At 41.2% G+C, this 16,542-nt stretch overlaps 1 long non-coding RNA gene across 1 annotated transcript in view; it reads left to right on the top strand.

The window, feature by feature from the left end:
- The window catches only part of LOC132076415 (uncharacterized), a 101,994-nt gene that overhangs the window by 76,621 nt on the left and 8,831 nt on the right, over positions 1-16,542 (top strand). Inside the window, exon 3 of the long non-coding RNA XR_009418908.1 lies at positions 15,503-15,618. This is a non-coding gene — a long non-coding RNA (uncharacterized LOC132076415). The remainder of the gene's footprint in view (positions 1-15,502; positions 15,619-16,542) is intronic.

Below are 16,542 nucleotides of genomic sequence, written 5' to 3' on the forward strand. Positions count from 1 at the left end.
GACAGTGCTGTGCTTTCCTGGAGTGTGGTTTTTGTCTCTGATCCCTTTTCAATATTCCAAACTGTAGCTGCTGTTACTGGTGGAGAAATGTGGCTTTGGGTTAACTGCTGGAAGTAAAGCAGCAAAATCTGCCTGACAGTTGTGTGTGCAGGACACACAAGGGCTCTAAAACATCTCTCTGGATGGCAGCTACAAAGGACAGAGCATAGTTTCAATCTATTTAAGTAGATAGAACTTTCAAGGTACAATGCTATCCATTTAAAGAATACCCACCTATTAAATAAATCCTTTCTTTTAGTACACAGGAAAAAAATGTACAAAACTCCACAAAACTCTCTTTTCACAACCTACAAATCATGTGCAGTATCTCTGCATTCTGCAGCTTCCATCATGCCCACAACACATACACAGCCTCTGTGTAATTATTATCCAGCATCCACCTTATCTTCACCATGCTGGAAAAAATAAATCCAGAATTTATTTTATCCATAGAGGAATGAACAGCTCCATGAAATTTCACCCTTCCTAGAAATCTTCATGTACTTAACATGCACAGTTGTTGAGTTTTTTGAGGGCTGTATAAACATGACTGAATAAGGAACAGATGAACCTCTGCACCTAAGAAATACATTTGTTCATAACATGTAAATATAATGGAAATATAATCACAGACATGATGTGCTAAATGGTCAGCTGGGAAAAAACCCCATCTTTTCACTGCCTTCTGGTTTTCATAAAAGTTCATATTAAGTTTCATAAAGGTTCATATGGTTCCATAAAAGAGTCTTACCTTTGCATCTGGTACCATAAAAGAGTCTTACTTTTGGGTTTAGACAGAAGCATTTTGGTTAATGATTTTTCTGTTTCAGTTTATTTGGCCTTAACAAACTCATTGGCCATTGCATTCTGCATTGCATGCACAGACTATGTGTGCTTACTTCTCACAGATTTATATTTTGAAACTCACACATTTAAACAAGAAAATCAAATCTGTCTGTTATCTAATGCCCTAGGAACTGTCAGTACCTTGATTAAATCTTAGTTCTGATACAACTCTGAAATAATGTAAGGTCCTGGTTTCCTGTAGGAGCTCTCTGCAGCTGAGATCTGACCCAGGGCAGGGCTCAGCACCAGAAAGGGACAGCTCACACAGTGTTCACTGGAGCTGCCTCAGCTCAGGTTCTGCCTGCTTTTTGTGCTGTTGGTTTTTGTTTCAGTACAGCTGCCAGAGCCCTGCCTGACTGGAGGCTTCCCCTTGCTCCAAGCCCCAAGCAAAGCTCCAGGCGTTCGTGCCTAATCTGAAGAGACAGGCCTGGGAAGAATTGCTACTGCACACTTGAAAATACAAGGCAGGGGAAAGTAAATCTGCTGTTTAAGGTATTATTTGACTCCTAGTTTTACCTGAGGTGATGTATGAAATCTAGGGCAGAGGAGAGAGATGAACCTTAACCTTCCATTCAAGTGCATTTAACCATAAAACTGTCATTTGTCATGGCATGCATGATGAATGCACAAACACAATTGCTTTCCACAATGTTCCTCGTGGAGGATTTTACAGCCATGACACAGCACAGGAATCAACTGGCTTGATTTAGTTCCCTACATCTGCTGTAGACCCTCCTCAGTGCTGTGAGGAACCAGCCCTGAAGGCTGACATGCCTCTTCTGAGACACCATAAAAATGCACACGTTTGTGTTTGGAAAGCTTTGTGGTGGGAGGATGCCAGCTCTACTGAGAGAGATAAAGACCTTTAAACAGCTTTTGAAAGCTGCTTCTGCAAAGTCTTTCTTTGCAGTATTCCAAAGCTCTCTTAAGAGAGCATCAACACTGGCTGAAATTAAGGAATTAAATTAAAGCGTGTGCAACAGTAAAAAGGAAAACCCCAAAACAAAACAGATGCCCCATAAGGGAGCTGTGCCTCTAAGCTGTGTGAGTTTTAGACAGACTGGATATAACTCGTACCAAAGGTCTCAAAATACTTGCTGCCTCAAGGGATTAGTAGTCTTTTGTCAGTAACTATGTCACATCACTCCTGTGACACCTACAACCTTCCTGACTTTATCCCAAAACCAATGTGAGCTTCTGAACTTCCTGGAGACAAAAATCTTTCACTCCCCTCACTGGGTCAGTAGCTGGTTCCTGATGCCTATCCTCACTTGTCTTCCATATCTCCTGTTTAGAGGGAGGGTGCTGCAGAGTGGGTTCCCTGAAGGATGTTGCCCATGCTGTGCAGCTGAACCCCTGCAGCATCCTTGCTGGCTGCCCCTGAGGAAGGAGGGAGATGTGTCACTGTCCAGCCTGCCCTTGGGCTGGGCCAGCAGGGAGGGAAGAGCCCTGGTGGCTCAGGAATATGGTCAGGAGAAAGCAGGTCTTGTTTTAGTGTCACCGTCATATTTTCTGAACAATCCCCTTGCCCAGGATTCTCCTCCTGGGAAGCTGAGAAGCCTCAGAGAAAAAGGAAAACAATAATTATCTCATTTGCTTCTCCTGTGTTTTGCTGCTTTGGAATGCGGTTTGGAGATTGTTTATCCAACTGGTCGTTGTTTGATTGGTTTCATGTGAATTGTTTTGACTTAATGACCAATCACAGCCAGCTGTGTCAAGGCTCTGGAAAGAGTCACAAGTTTTCATTATTATCTTGTTAAGCCTTTTGTAAGTATCCTTTCTCTATTATTTAGTATATTTTTAGTATAGTATTATTTATTATAATTATAGTAACATAAAATAATAAATTAGCCTTTTAAGAACATGGAGCGAGATTCATCTTTCCTCCTCACGATGGGGGACCCCGAAAATACCACAGTTTAGCAGCTCTGGAAGGGTTTCCTTTTTCTTTTTTTCCTAGCACATAGATAGGAACCAGAAGCACTATGTTAATGTTTGAACTTTCCAAGAAACCATAATTAAAGGAGAAAACATCAGTCTACTCTTCCCTTTAGACTGGTACCACATGGTCATTTTGGATTTAATTCTGCTGGTCTATTATTCTCTAGTGTCCTATCTCATTTACACCCAACAGTATTTTCTTTCAGATGCTGTAGTTTAACACCTTACCACTTCATATTATAAGGTATTCAAAGCTTTTTACATTATCTTATTGTAACTTCAAAAAAGGCAAGTTATTCATTGTGTCAAAGGAAATAGCATCCATCCACTGCTGGGGCTGAAGGCAAAGGTTTGTAATCTGTCCTCAACTTTATTAAAAAACATAAGGCATCAGCCTTCATGTAGCTGAAATACATTTCCTTGCGTGGTGACAAACCATGTCTGATACCGCAGAATGAACTCAAAATGAATTTCTATTCAGTGCACTCAGCCTCCTGAATACCATTTAACTCCCCAGTGCTGTGTGATTGAACACAATGATCATGGACTCAGAGTGCTGGCTCAGCCTTGCACTGCTTTGCTTTGCTCTCTCTTGGGGTGTTTTGTTGTGGTGTTTGTCCTTTCCTGTGTCTGGGGGTTTAACCTCACCTTCCATGAGTGGGAAGGATTTAACTCTCAAACCTGCCCTTGGTCCCAGGATTGCACAGCCCTGCCTTGGCAATAGCTCAGCAAAAGTCTCAGCAGCCATGCCATGCTCTCATAAATAGAAATGCAGGAAAAGCTGGAAGTCTCAAAGCAGCTGAGATCTCTGGTTTTGGCTGTCTCCAGGGCCTTCTGTGGCAGTGGCATGAGGGCTCTGGTGTCACTGCTTAGTCCAGGCTCTCGGTGACACCCGTGGCTCAGTGACACCCGGGTTCCATCCCCTGGCTCTCAGGGGTATTTGACTTGCTGGTCTTGGTATCATTAAGTTTTGACTTGGGACATGTGCCTCAAGATTTAGAGCAGATACTAAAAAAAAAAAAAGAAAATCAGATGATTTCATGTAATTGGGGCAGAAGCTGGAGAAGTATGGAGGTCAATAAGGGAAAGAGGTTTGCTGTTCAGGCACAAGGCTCTTATTCCCAAGTGAACCCAAGTTATCAGCTTTTCTACTGCAAATCTCCAGCTTTGTACATCTATTTCTGAGCTACCTGTGCCTGGTGGGTTTGGTTTTAGCAGCTATAGCTGGCCTAGGGGAATGTGGGACATGGGCAATTTACAGGGCATCAGTGCCTCTTTCAGGGGCTGGGATTGGGGGAGCATTTTATGTTACAGAGGACACAATCCCTGCATTCTCTGCCATGCCTTGTGCAGATTAGAGGGAAGATAACCTGCCCAATCATCATTATGTGCTCAAAAGCATAACTGGAAAAATCTGTGCGCGTCGGTTCTGTCAGGCTCAAGGAGCTCTGCAGAGGGAACAAACGACCCACAGTAAAAAGGGATAATACTTCACAAAATTGGTACCTGGGAGCCATGTGGCTAAACTAGCAGTAAAAATGACCCATTCTTTTCAACATGAAATTACTTCTCTCTGGAAGTATAGAAAAGATATTTTTATGCTGTTTTACCACCTGCTCCTCATCCCTGAGATCTGTGTATTCACTTTTGATTTATGAGGGAAAGTGGGGGGAATCAGATGAATTTTAACTGGCATATATCAAGATCATAGTAGTTTGGGTTTTTTTCCTCCCAGACGATATATTTTTTAATCTATTTTTTGTAAAATAGCACAATTTTTACTTCTTGTAAAGCCATAGAATTTTTGGTTTCTTCTCTTCTAATATTTTATCCAGTGCTTCTCTGTAAAGCATCACTTTTACTAAGAAATAAAAACAAGGTTTTTGATATATGGAGGGACTTGCCAGCAAATAATTCAATCATAGGTCAGCTCAACTGTTACAATCATTTCTTTCTTATTTATGATAATAACTTGTATGAATGTGTACAAGTGTACCCATGGGTGTATTTAATATTTCCAAAAAATGTTAATTTAACTGCTCTGGCATCAGACATGCTGGGCAGCAGTGGAGTCATTTTGTCATTACTCTTAAACACATTAAACAGAGTATGCTGAACCCATTATAAGGTCATTAAAAAATAGAAATAATATTTTGTCTGGTTTAAAAAAATATAATAAAAGCAGTCTCACCCTCATGGAAAGCCAGGAGCCTCAGAATGCAATTTGCCCTCAAAAACTAACAATTAATTAACTTAGGTGAATGAACTGCACACTTCAGTCACTGTGGAACAATGACATCAAAATCTATTTGTTAATGACTACCAGGAGGAAAATTCAGGAGGGTTTTGGAGTCAAAGTGTTGAAAATGGGGTCCAAACTCTCCATACAGGGCAGAAAAATTCAGTTATGTGTACTGTGAGTATACTTTCCTGTTTAGAGCTGAGAAATTACATGTAGAGTTTTTAGAGAGAGTCCTTACACTTTCTGGACCCAAACTCCTGGTTAAGAGGGATAAAAATGGAGATGGAAAAGGCAGAAGAAATAGAAAATAGAAATAGAAAACCCTGTTTCTGTGGATGTTATCAGATTAGCTGACATCGAGTTTAATGACTGATATTTTTAGGCAATCTGGGAAATTTGGATATAATTGATATAAAGGCTCAATCAGTGGTTCACACTACACTACTGGTCTTTGGAGATAAAATTTGGTGCAGGTTGTTTACAGAAAACTTTGTGAAAAAATACTATTGAAAATTCTGCTGAAATGTTTTATTTCTTCTTTAACTTTTATTGTAAAGTCGTTTTTTATAAACTCTCTGTTTATTACTGAACCTTTCCTGTACTGTAGTCCTAATTGAAAGCTTATATTTTCAATTTTCAACTCAAATTGTATGTCAGGGGTAATTATCATTTTTTAGGTCTTGTGAATAGAGAATGAATGAATTAGAAGAACAGAGCCTTTATAAAGACTTAGTTTTAAATACAATATCAATATGTATTATTATTATTATTATCATTATATTTTATTATGGCATATATTATATTATATACAATATATATATTATATGTTATATATTATATATTATATATTATATATTATATGTTATATATTATATATTACATATTATATATTATATATTTTATATATTATAGATAATATATTATACGCATAATATATATTATATAGTATGTAATATAAAATATATATTATATATTGTATGTTATTATATATTATATAATACATATTCGATGATGATGATGATGATGATGATGATGATGATGATGATGATGATGAATTTATTTTTTTTAATGTTTCTTATTAAAAACATCCTGATGGGTAGAAATTACTCTCCCTATCAAGAGGTCAGGAAACTGAGAGAGAAGGAATGAAGAGCTCCTGCACTGGAGATGCCTCTGTAGAAATTAAAAATATAGCAGTCCTCTGGGGTCTTTTGTGATTAATATCTGCTTTTGAACCTTCTTGTTGAAAGTCTTGTCTAACGCCAAACTAAATTTGTTTTGAAACTATAACAAAGAAAGTATTTTTAAGAAATGCTGTTTTTCCTTCTGTTTTTTCCATATCTAGAGAATGTGGTCTGCATGACAGAAATGGAAGTCCAGGGTGGAAAATATATAAAATTTTTAGAAGTGTCTTTTCAAGAGAAATCATGCCTTTTATGTCACTCTTTTTTTTTTAATTAGTTTTTTTGTGAAAATTGTGATATAGACAAAGTATTTAAACAAGCACCTCAGATGGAAAGTATTAGTATAATGGATTTTTGTCTTTGAAAAGAGAAAAGCTTTAAAATTATCCAATTTCAAAATTCTGTCTTTGAACAAGCTTCGAATTTTACCCTAGTCTTCCCTCTTTTACTTTTCTTTGTAATATATATGATGCCTACATATATATGCTATTCTTTGAAACTCTCTGTAGTAAATATATAATATTTTTGACATTAATCATAAATCAAAATCATCATAGACACGGAACTTTGCACTGTTCCTCATATACACCTGAAATTACTGTTATTTAATTATTGTAGAGAGAGATATTTTACTTGAAAAGTGGCTAAATACAAGAGCATTTAACTGTACTAAAAAATAATAAATTCCATTTAGCCTGTTTGTTTAGACAGCTGTGCTTCTGAGTGGTTTCTTAGCATGGGTAGGAGACTTCCCAAGGCAGGATTTACTGCTCAGGAGGTGTGGATTTTGATCCACAGTTCTGGATGTGCTCCAAGTGGTGCTGTTTGATCAGAGGAACGAGCTATTATTTATAAGGAGAAGCTGAGTGTAGAGAAGTTTCAGGATGAATGAAATATATTAATCTATTTCAGGGGTGCACAGTTCCTGAATAACATCTGAAAGAAAAGAAAAAAAAAAAAAAGATTTTATAAAATAAAGCCGAGCAATTTGGGTTTTCACAGTTATAGCAAAGGATTCTTCCATGGTCTCTGAGCAAGCAGTGGGGTTCAGCCCTGGTTGTTGGCTTGCAAAGATCTTGGGGAGATCATTCCACACGTGAGCATCTCCTCCAGCTGGTTCTGGTCCCACAGCCCCTGTGTCCATCTGGATTTCTGCTTTGCCAGAGGATCCAGGGCACACTTTTCCCCATGTGCTGGTTTTGTGGCTGAGGAACAGGGCAGGACATGCAGCTAGCTGGTGTCCTTGGTTTGGCTTGGACATCCTTGTTCACACAAATCCTGTCCTGACTTCCTCAGGCTGCCTGGAATTATCTAAATAACACCAAAGTCCCACAGATTCATTGCAGGACCTAATTCAAGTCTAATTTTCTCCTTTATTGATCTGTATTTGGTGTCATTATCTTTAGAAGTCAGGTCCCTATTTTGGATATAAAAACCTCATCTTTCATAGTTCCTCTATCTTTGCTCCTGCTTCTTTACCACCATTTATCTTTATCAGTTTCTGTAACATTATGGCCAGAACAGACCACAACAGAGGGACAAATCCAGTCTGTGATGAGAGACTGAATTCCACCACACATGGAGGCAAAAATTTACAAAATCATTTGTCCACTCTATTTTCTCACTTTTAATGCTTTATTTTTTAGGATACTGTGTTAAATCTTTATTCTAGCTTTCAGAAACAGCATTTTCTCTATTTTTCTCTTATTTTCTTATATATATATATATATATTATATATAATATATATTTCTTGTTTTCTCTATTTTTTCTCTTGTTTTTTGTTTATACAAGATGCAATGTGTAAGATCCATTCTGTACTTAGGGGAAGAATGGTAATGCACACAGATGGGTTATCAATCTAAAAGCAGGATTTTTTTGTTTGCTTTGTCCAATCAGCATTAACATGATGCTGTTTTAAGTGCTAATGAACGAGAACTGAAATTTCTAATTGTGATGAGACTTTTGGTAAGAGGATAGGTAAATAGTGAATATTAAATGAAATACAACTGAGAGGCAATATTTTGTTGCACCTGAAGGCTCCTAAAGGGACTGGTTATGGTTATAATTGGGCATGTTATTAGACATCATCATTTATCCAGCCACATATTCTCTTTCTCTCAAATGAAAGTAAACTACCTCCTTCAAAATATGAAGAAAAGACCTGTAGGGCACCTGCTCCTCTCCTAAAGCTCTTGTTGTGGACTAAACCCAGCTAAATGTAGCTTCAGGGCCTCAACCAGCTGTGGCTGGTGACCAGGGTAGAGTAAAACCCCTGCAATAAAACCCCTACAACAGCTGAAAAGGCTGGAGGTGAATTGCAGCCCTTCAAGGAAAATTGTAATTCCTAAGTTTCCAGCACTGGAGTTCTGTAAAAGATCCTTCAAGACTTCTCACTTTTAACTCTCTCTTCTGCTTTTCTTTGTCTCAGGAGATTATTTGGTAGTTTTGATTTGGTGGAGTGATATTTTCCTCAATCCTTTTGGATCTTGCATCAGTCATGAGGACAGTCTGCTGCAGAATCCAGATTATCCTTTGAACAAATAAGCACCAAACTTGACAACATCAGGATAAAGAAACACAGTTCAGCAGGAATTTATGCATGACAATTTCCCACAGAAATCCAGGACAGCCAAACAGACTTGAAATTGAATTTTAGAGTACCCAGAAATTAGGTGCCTTGACTCTTTCCTATGAATAGATCTATCAGACTTTGAGACATTCAGATGAAGCACCAGTTCTAATTGATAGCTATGTGCTGAAAGAGCAAGTATTCCAGCTTCTCCACTGGAGACATTGTCAGCCTTTGAGAGAAAAAGGAAAATTTCTGTTTTTAAGGGCAGGATTGTGATGGAAGGTGGTGCATGCCCAGCACAGAGGGACCAGGGCTGTGTATGGATATTGGCAAGCTGGGACAAAGGTTCAAGCAAGAAGCCTGGGGAGAGCTCAGGCCGCATTTTGGGGAATAAGACAGGAGCTGGTGTTGTGGATTAGGCAGCAAACAGCCAGCTTAGCTACCAGGGCAAGGAAATAGGGGAGAGATGCTCACAGAGCCCAGGGTACAGCAGCAGCACCCTTCTCACCATGTGTGGTGGCAGATCTGAGCTCAGGAGCACAGGGACAAACCCAAGGCACAGCGCAGTGACAAACCCAGGGCACAGCTCATGACAAACCCAAGGCACAGCACAGGGACAAACCCAAGGTACAGCTCAGTGACAAACCCAGGGCACAGTGCAGTGACAAACCCAGGGCACAGCACAGGGACAAACCCAGGGCACAGCTCAGTGACAAACCCAGGGCACAGCACAGGGACAAACCCAGGGCACAGTGCAGTGACAAACCCAGGGCACAGCTCAATGACAAACCCAGGGCACAGCTCAGTGACAAACCCAGGGCACAGCACAGGGACAAACCCAGGGCACAGCTCAGTGACAAACCCAGGGCACAGCACAGCCAGCCCTTCTGCAGCCGCCCTCCCTCGTTATGCTTGCAACTTCTAATCAACAGCCAAAGGTCCCAAAAGGCAAATAACATCACTGTAATGTTCATCAGCTGGCAGATTCCCCAATAACCTCCTTCACCACAGCTGAGAGGACAGAAGAATGGATTTCAAGGGTGTTTATTGGGCATATCCATGCCTTGTTCTCCTAGGGTAGTCAATACATTTAGGAAAAAAAATCAGTATTTATACACTGCAAAGGCTTTTTGATGCAAAGCAGCCGTGGTAGTATGAACTAAGCATTCACCTTTTTGTTTCCCTGGCAGTTTAAGCTAAAAATCAAATATTTAAGGCACAGGATCTTGTGTTTGTAATTGTGCAGCCCAGCTGGGTGTTTCTACCAGCATATTACACTGGCTACCCAAACGTCATGTGAAGAGACATCCAGACATCAGAATGAATTACCACCTGTGCTCACTGAGCTGATACCTGCCAGAAATGCTGCTGTCTGTAGAGATATTCCTTGTCATTTTGGGGAAATTAGGTCTCAAGAGCAGGAGCTCAAAGCTCCTCTGGTGTTAGTATCTCTCTTTTGAAGGGCATTAAAAAAAGTAAAAGGGGAAAAAATTCTTCTCTTCTTCATGAGGGATCCAAGAAATTGAAAGAGTTAATGGCTGGATCTGCTGTCCTTGAAATTGCTGGAACATCTCATTGTTGGTCCCACTGAGCAGGAGCCAGGTCCTGTGTGACTCATACAAGATAATGAATGGGCCCAGTATTGCCTAAAATTGATTCTTGCATTGCTTCTTCCCTTTGCTGCTGGGGCAAAGGGATGGTTCATTTCTGTTGAAATTGCCCTACTTCACAGCCTGCTCCCAGCCATCCCTGGAAGCCCTGCTTCCCTCAGTGTGCTGCCATGAGCTGCACATCTGATGATTTGCAGCTCTAAAAATTACAGCCTCCATGATGCACACTGCTGGTGCTGTTATATTAGTCTAATCACCGATACACATTTTACAAAAAGTTGACAAATATGTCAGGTTATTGAGGTTCATTTTAGCTTTGGCTCTGGATGATTTAATACAGAAGGAAATCAGGTTAGGGAAAGCTCTGAATATGTATTTTCCAGAGGGAACAAAATAAAAAAGTTTTTCTCGCCTCCTCTCACTGCTTCTCAGTCATCGAGAGAGGAAGAAATGATGAAAATGACACATGAGCTGCTGCAAAGCCTAAAAATAAGACAGCTTTTATTTTATATTTGGAAAGGGAGATTAGTTTGTTCTGTGGCTATTTTTCTTTCTTTTTTTTATAATCTTTAAACAAGGTGGCATTTAAAGTAGACACTCACCACATCAAAAGAGGCAAACAAATTGATTGCATTTTATTGCTGGTGAGGTGGATAATGGGAAAAGATGTGAAAAGTGAGGGAGAGTGTGGGAAGTGGGGGCACTTACAGGGAAATGCATTTGTGTGGGTTGAGTTTAGCAGTTTGAGACAGAGAAGTACTTAGACAAATTGCTTTGCATTTACACTCAGAAATGAAGAATAGCCTTTTTCTTAAAAGGAATTACATATGAGCCATTCTTGAGGCTGGTATTAGGTAGGCAGGACTGAGGATGCTGCTGGCAGAAGACTTAATGTGCAAGGGCTAATTAAGGCCAGACCAAATGGGTAACCTTCCAGGTCAGTCATAGTAAAGGTCCTGATGTTAAAAAAAGAAGACAACTGACTTCCAGGAGAATTTATTTTTTTTCTAAACGAAAAAAAATAAGTTGTTGTCCTTACAAAGAGTTTTGACATTGGCCTCAGACACAAACTGCAGAAATAAAAAAATAAAAGCCACCGAGTTCATGCTTTGAAGTTCACTAGGATTAGCCACACAAGAGCAAATTCCAGGAAGAGAAGGTAATCAAAATGCAGGCAAGCAATTAGATCTGCATATTAAGTATGAAAATACACAGTGCTGGGTTGCATATTAAGTAAGTGCAGTAACCTTGTGCTTCTGGAGCTGCTCAATGAGGTTACTGAGCAAAGGAGCTCAGAGGACTCACCTCCTGAGGGGAATATTGCTTTTCTTTGGCTATAACCATGGGTATGGTGCTGAAAATGCATTTTGTGCTAGATCTCATCACAGGAGGGCTGGGGACAGTGGGCAGCAGTGAGGAAAGCCAGCCAGGTGTGGTGGGCGTGTTGCTTTCTAGATCAAGGCAGGCGATTTGGTTCTGAGGATCAGTTCGACGGCTTACTCTCTAGGGCTGTTCGGGCCAATGACATACGCAGACACTAATGTGGTGGACGGTCAAAAGGCTTTTATTACTTCTTCTCATGGGGCCTTATAGTTTTAGGGGTTTCTACGTCAAAAAGGGGTTTGTCTTTCTTATCTATGGTTAGTAGGGAATGGAAAAGTACTGGGTAAGGAGTGGAAAGTTACTGGCTTCAGTGGGGCAACATTCTTATTGTTAGTGGGGCTACATTCTTATGTTAGTTTCTTATCTATGAGTAACAGAGGGTCTTATCTACGGGAAACAGAGGGTCCTGCCTTTTTGTGACATCGCGAGATCTTCCGCAGCGCCTTTCCCTGAGTACCACAGTGGGCGCCTGCGGGCTTTGGGCAGGCTGTGAGGGCACAGGGGCTCTCACAGCCAGCAGGGTGCAGGAGAGGTTGCTGGGCTTGGAGGGGTTTGCAGGGCAGAAGCTCACACCATGCTTGGCTCACGCTGCTCTGAGCAGCAGGCAGGGAATGGTCAAATTCCTATTACTGCAGTGGGCTTTGGCTGGAGTAGAGGAGCCTATTCCAATTGTGGAAACCAGCCCTTCCTGAACAAACTTCATTTTATTTGTAATTATCATTGGGTTTTTCCCCTTCTCTCTGAAACTGAGCACTGAGATTTCCAAGAGCCTGTGTGTTGCACTGGGCCCTCCCTCCTGCTCCTCACTGCAGTGACCACAGGGCTGGGAAGAGATCTGACCCTGCAGGCACCCACCCAGCACTGCCAGCACAATTCCTGGCTGTGCAAGGTCACAGTTACCTCAGTCACAAGGTTTCAGCTTGAGCTGCTGCCCTGTGCCCATCTGCTGTCCTTGAAATCTGTCTGTGCCCACCCAGTGAAAGCCAGATGGGGATAACCTTAGACAATATGAGATTCTCTGAGGTTTCTAAATGCCTCTGTTGGTTAGCACCCAAAGGCAAACCATGGACTCCTGGCTTGTTGGCTCAGAAATTGCTTTCTAAAATCCTGTGGACTTCCAAGGGAGATTTTTCCTCACCTTCTCAAGGAAGATCATTGGTCTGTAGTGAGAAACATGAGCACAACACAAGTCTGAGGTCACCTGACAGTTTATGTGACATGGCACACATGGAATAAAATAAATGCCTGTCTTCCTCTCCTTCCTGTCCTCAATTTCCCTGTGCACCTCTAATCCTTCCTTTTATAAAAGTCTCTTGAAGATGAAGTAACTCATTCAAAGTGGTGAGTTTTGCTGTTTGTTTATTTCTTCAAGGAGCTTCATAATGTGGCAGGGAAAGAAAGTAATAAGCAGAGGATGGGGAGAGTGATCACCTCCAAGGCAAGCAGGTTAATATTTCAGGGGCCAGGCAAAATCATTTTGGATGATCATCAAACATACAACACAGCCAAGATGTTTTATTGTTCTCTTCCCCCCCTAAAATAGCATTTTTGAGAAACTGTCCCTTTAAATCTACTCTTGAGTGTCCCACTTCACCAAGCTGGAATTTGCAGTGTTTATCAGCCTTGTGTGTTGGCGTGGGTGGCAGAAATAAGCAGGTGATGTCATTTTTCATTCCCTCACCCAGGGTTTAATTGACAATATCATTCCACACCCCTCCTCCCACCCTTCTTCCACCTCTTCAGTTTAAACCTTGTTCTCCCAGGACTTTTGGGCCAACACTCTTCAAAAATGTGTTACCTTCATCCTGTTAAGTTTTCTCTAAGGCAGGGAATTTTCATGACTTCATTTTTACATCGTTCTTGGTATGGAGATGCAAGAAATATCCAATTTGAATTTAATGTAGTAATGCTATCTAGCAATAATTTCTTTGGCACACAAAATGAGGAGAGAGCTCACTACTGATCATAGAAACTGGCCATTAGTATGCTTTGAATTATGAAGATTTGTTGCCTTCATTTTATCTTTTTAATAAACAAAACATATGCCTTCTGAATTACCTTTTCTGCATAGAATTTGGTGTTGGAGTATCTACTTCTATACAGCCATATTAAATAAATCATAGCAATGAGTAGTCCTTGGGCAAAGTATTTTATGATACCTGTAATCAATTCAGCAAAGATTCCAAGTAAACAGTGAAGGTTTTCCCTTTTTTCCCCCCAGTGGGATGCATCATTACTGGAAGAAGTGCAAGTTTGGAAAAGAAGTGGTAGGAAGATATAGAAAAAAAACCCAACAATAAGGCAGGAACTTAATTGCATTGAGAGAGGAAAGGTCTCAGTGGCCTGGCTCCTCTCTTTTTGAAGGATCCTCCTGCTTCTCACATCTGAGGGGCTCTGGAACAAAATCCCCAAGAGCAGCAATGATCCATGGGCTCCACACCGACAAATGTCCTTGGGACTGTCCTGGCAACCAAAAGTCAAGCTGTGAGGCAAAGCTCTTCCTCTGCCTTCCTCTCACCCACGTGAATGGGAGCATTGATTGGGAACATTGATGCATTCAGCTCTTGTTTCTTGTGCCCAGCTTCCTCTGACTGATAAATGGGGATGCAAACAAAACCACCCCCACACTCCAGTGGAGCTGAGCCTGGGAGGGAACAGGTAACACCTCAGGCACTGCAGCAATTCAGGACCATGAGCCTGCCCTTCCAAAAGCCAGGCTTCCAGGCTGCTGAGGCTGCCAGGCAAAGCCACAGCCCAGCCTGTAACCCTACATCTTAGCACCTCCCTCATTACAGGTATTCGTCTGGGATTACTTACTGAGTCAATTAATGAGCTAAAGTAAAAGTGTGAGTGAGAGCATATTGGGTAATTCAGAGGGTGAAAGGCTATACTGGAACACATCTGGTGATAATTAAGTTTAACTGTACAATTTTATCTGGCCAAACATAATTACTTACAACTAAATGTGTGTCAGTGCAACTGATTGACACATACACTGTATAACCATGGCATGCAGAGGACAAGGCTTAGGTCAATTGCAGGAAAAAGTAAAAAAAACATCCTTACAGGGATGGAGAAGGACAAAAACCCACATATATATTATTGGCAATTAACTTCACACAGAGTTTAAGACCCATTTCTTAGAAAAAGGTATGTCCCAACCTAGAGCTAGATTTTCTTTTATTTTCTTTTGGACTGTCTCTTCCGTCAGGTTAAATGCAGGTGTAATACATAGTTGTAGTGGTTACAGTATAGTCCTTTATTGTGGTTAATGCTATGAGTGGAAAGAGTTAGTGAAGGGAGGCAGGGAAATGGTGGGTTTAGTGTGGGCATGACAGGAATCAATACAAGTGTCTGATGGAATCCCCAGGAGCTGGTGATTTGCCATGGTGAAGCTGGCTAGATTTTGTCTAGAAGTGCTACCTATATGTCCTGCTTCACAAGTGTCCAAACAACCAAAAAAAAATCTCCTTGAAATGTGGTTTGAATTGACACTGAAGTAAGCTCAGTTGGTTTGAGCCTGGTGCTAATAATGCCAAGGTTGTGGATTCAATCCCTCCATGAGCCACCCACTTTAGAGCTGGGCTTGAAGGTCCTTATTGGACCCTTGCACTCAGAATATTCTGTGTTTCTGTGAATAATGTTTGAAACCATTGCTACTTTCATCATCTTATCTCTCCCTAGATGTACTGCTGTACTGACCTCTCACTCCAGGATGGTTGGCAGCTGTGCAGCCCTGTGTTTGTGGGTGTCTGGCACAGGCACAAAGGAACTTGAAGACTTGCTCCAGAATTCATCAGGTATTGAAGAAAGGAAATTCTTAACTGAAAATTGCTTTCCACTTCATTTTTCCTTGCCAGGAAAGGCTGACTTCCCACAGGCTCTGTAATTCACCACAGGTCCTCCAAGGATGCCAGTTTTACTGAAAATTCAATCTCTTTACTACAATAGAAGGCCAGCTGAGCTGCCATCCACAGCAGCACTCAACTAACCCAGTGCCAATAGCGTGTGATTCATTGATTATCATCAAATGAACTTTCACTTCTAACTTCAGAAAAGAATTAGACAGAGATGGAACTCACTGTAAAGGCAGCTGAGCAGACATAGTTGAAATGATGAAAAGGAATGATTACACCTCTCAGCTGTACCAAGAAACACTTGGGCCTATGCTGTTTTTACTTAAATATTATTTAGACTTCTGCAATTTTGTTTACAGCATATCTCAGCATGAGGTGCCATATGGCATTAGAGGAGTGGGTGCTAATAAGAGCACATGTGAGACAACTGTGTCTCTGTGTCCCCCCTTCCCAGCCATCCCAGGAGCACTCTGAGTTGAGACTTTAGCCTGCAGGCAACTGAAGTTTGCTCAAGACTTTGCCTGGCTTCCACTCAGGTGTTTGCATGGCCACCTGACACATTAATAAATGAATGAGCATTAAGATGATTCCCAGCTGTGTTTTCCAGGCAGATGCATCACCAGGAAGCTTTGTGGTAGTGCTGATCACTGCAGAGCACCTGGAGGCTTTGGAGCAGGGATTGTCCCTGCAGGTAGGTAAGGGGTCTGCCTGCACGCGGCCCCTCAGCCCTGCTTGGGTGACACAGCCATGGGATGGGCTGCTGGAACTGCACCCTGGCAGGGCAGCTGGGCATAGGGAAGGCTGGGACACTCTGTCCTGTCCCTCCTGCAGCACAACAACAGCACTGGCCTTTGCTGCTGTTGGATT

Source organism: Ammospiza nelsoni, chromosome 8, assembly GCF_027579445.1.
Source record: "Ammospiza nelsoni isolate bAmmNel1 chromosome 8, bAmmNel1.pri, whole genome shotgun sequence".
Taxonomy (NCBI): Eukaryota; Metazoa; Chordata; class Aves; order Passeriformes; family Passerellidae; genus Ammospiza; species Ammospiza nelsoni.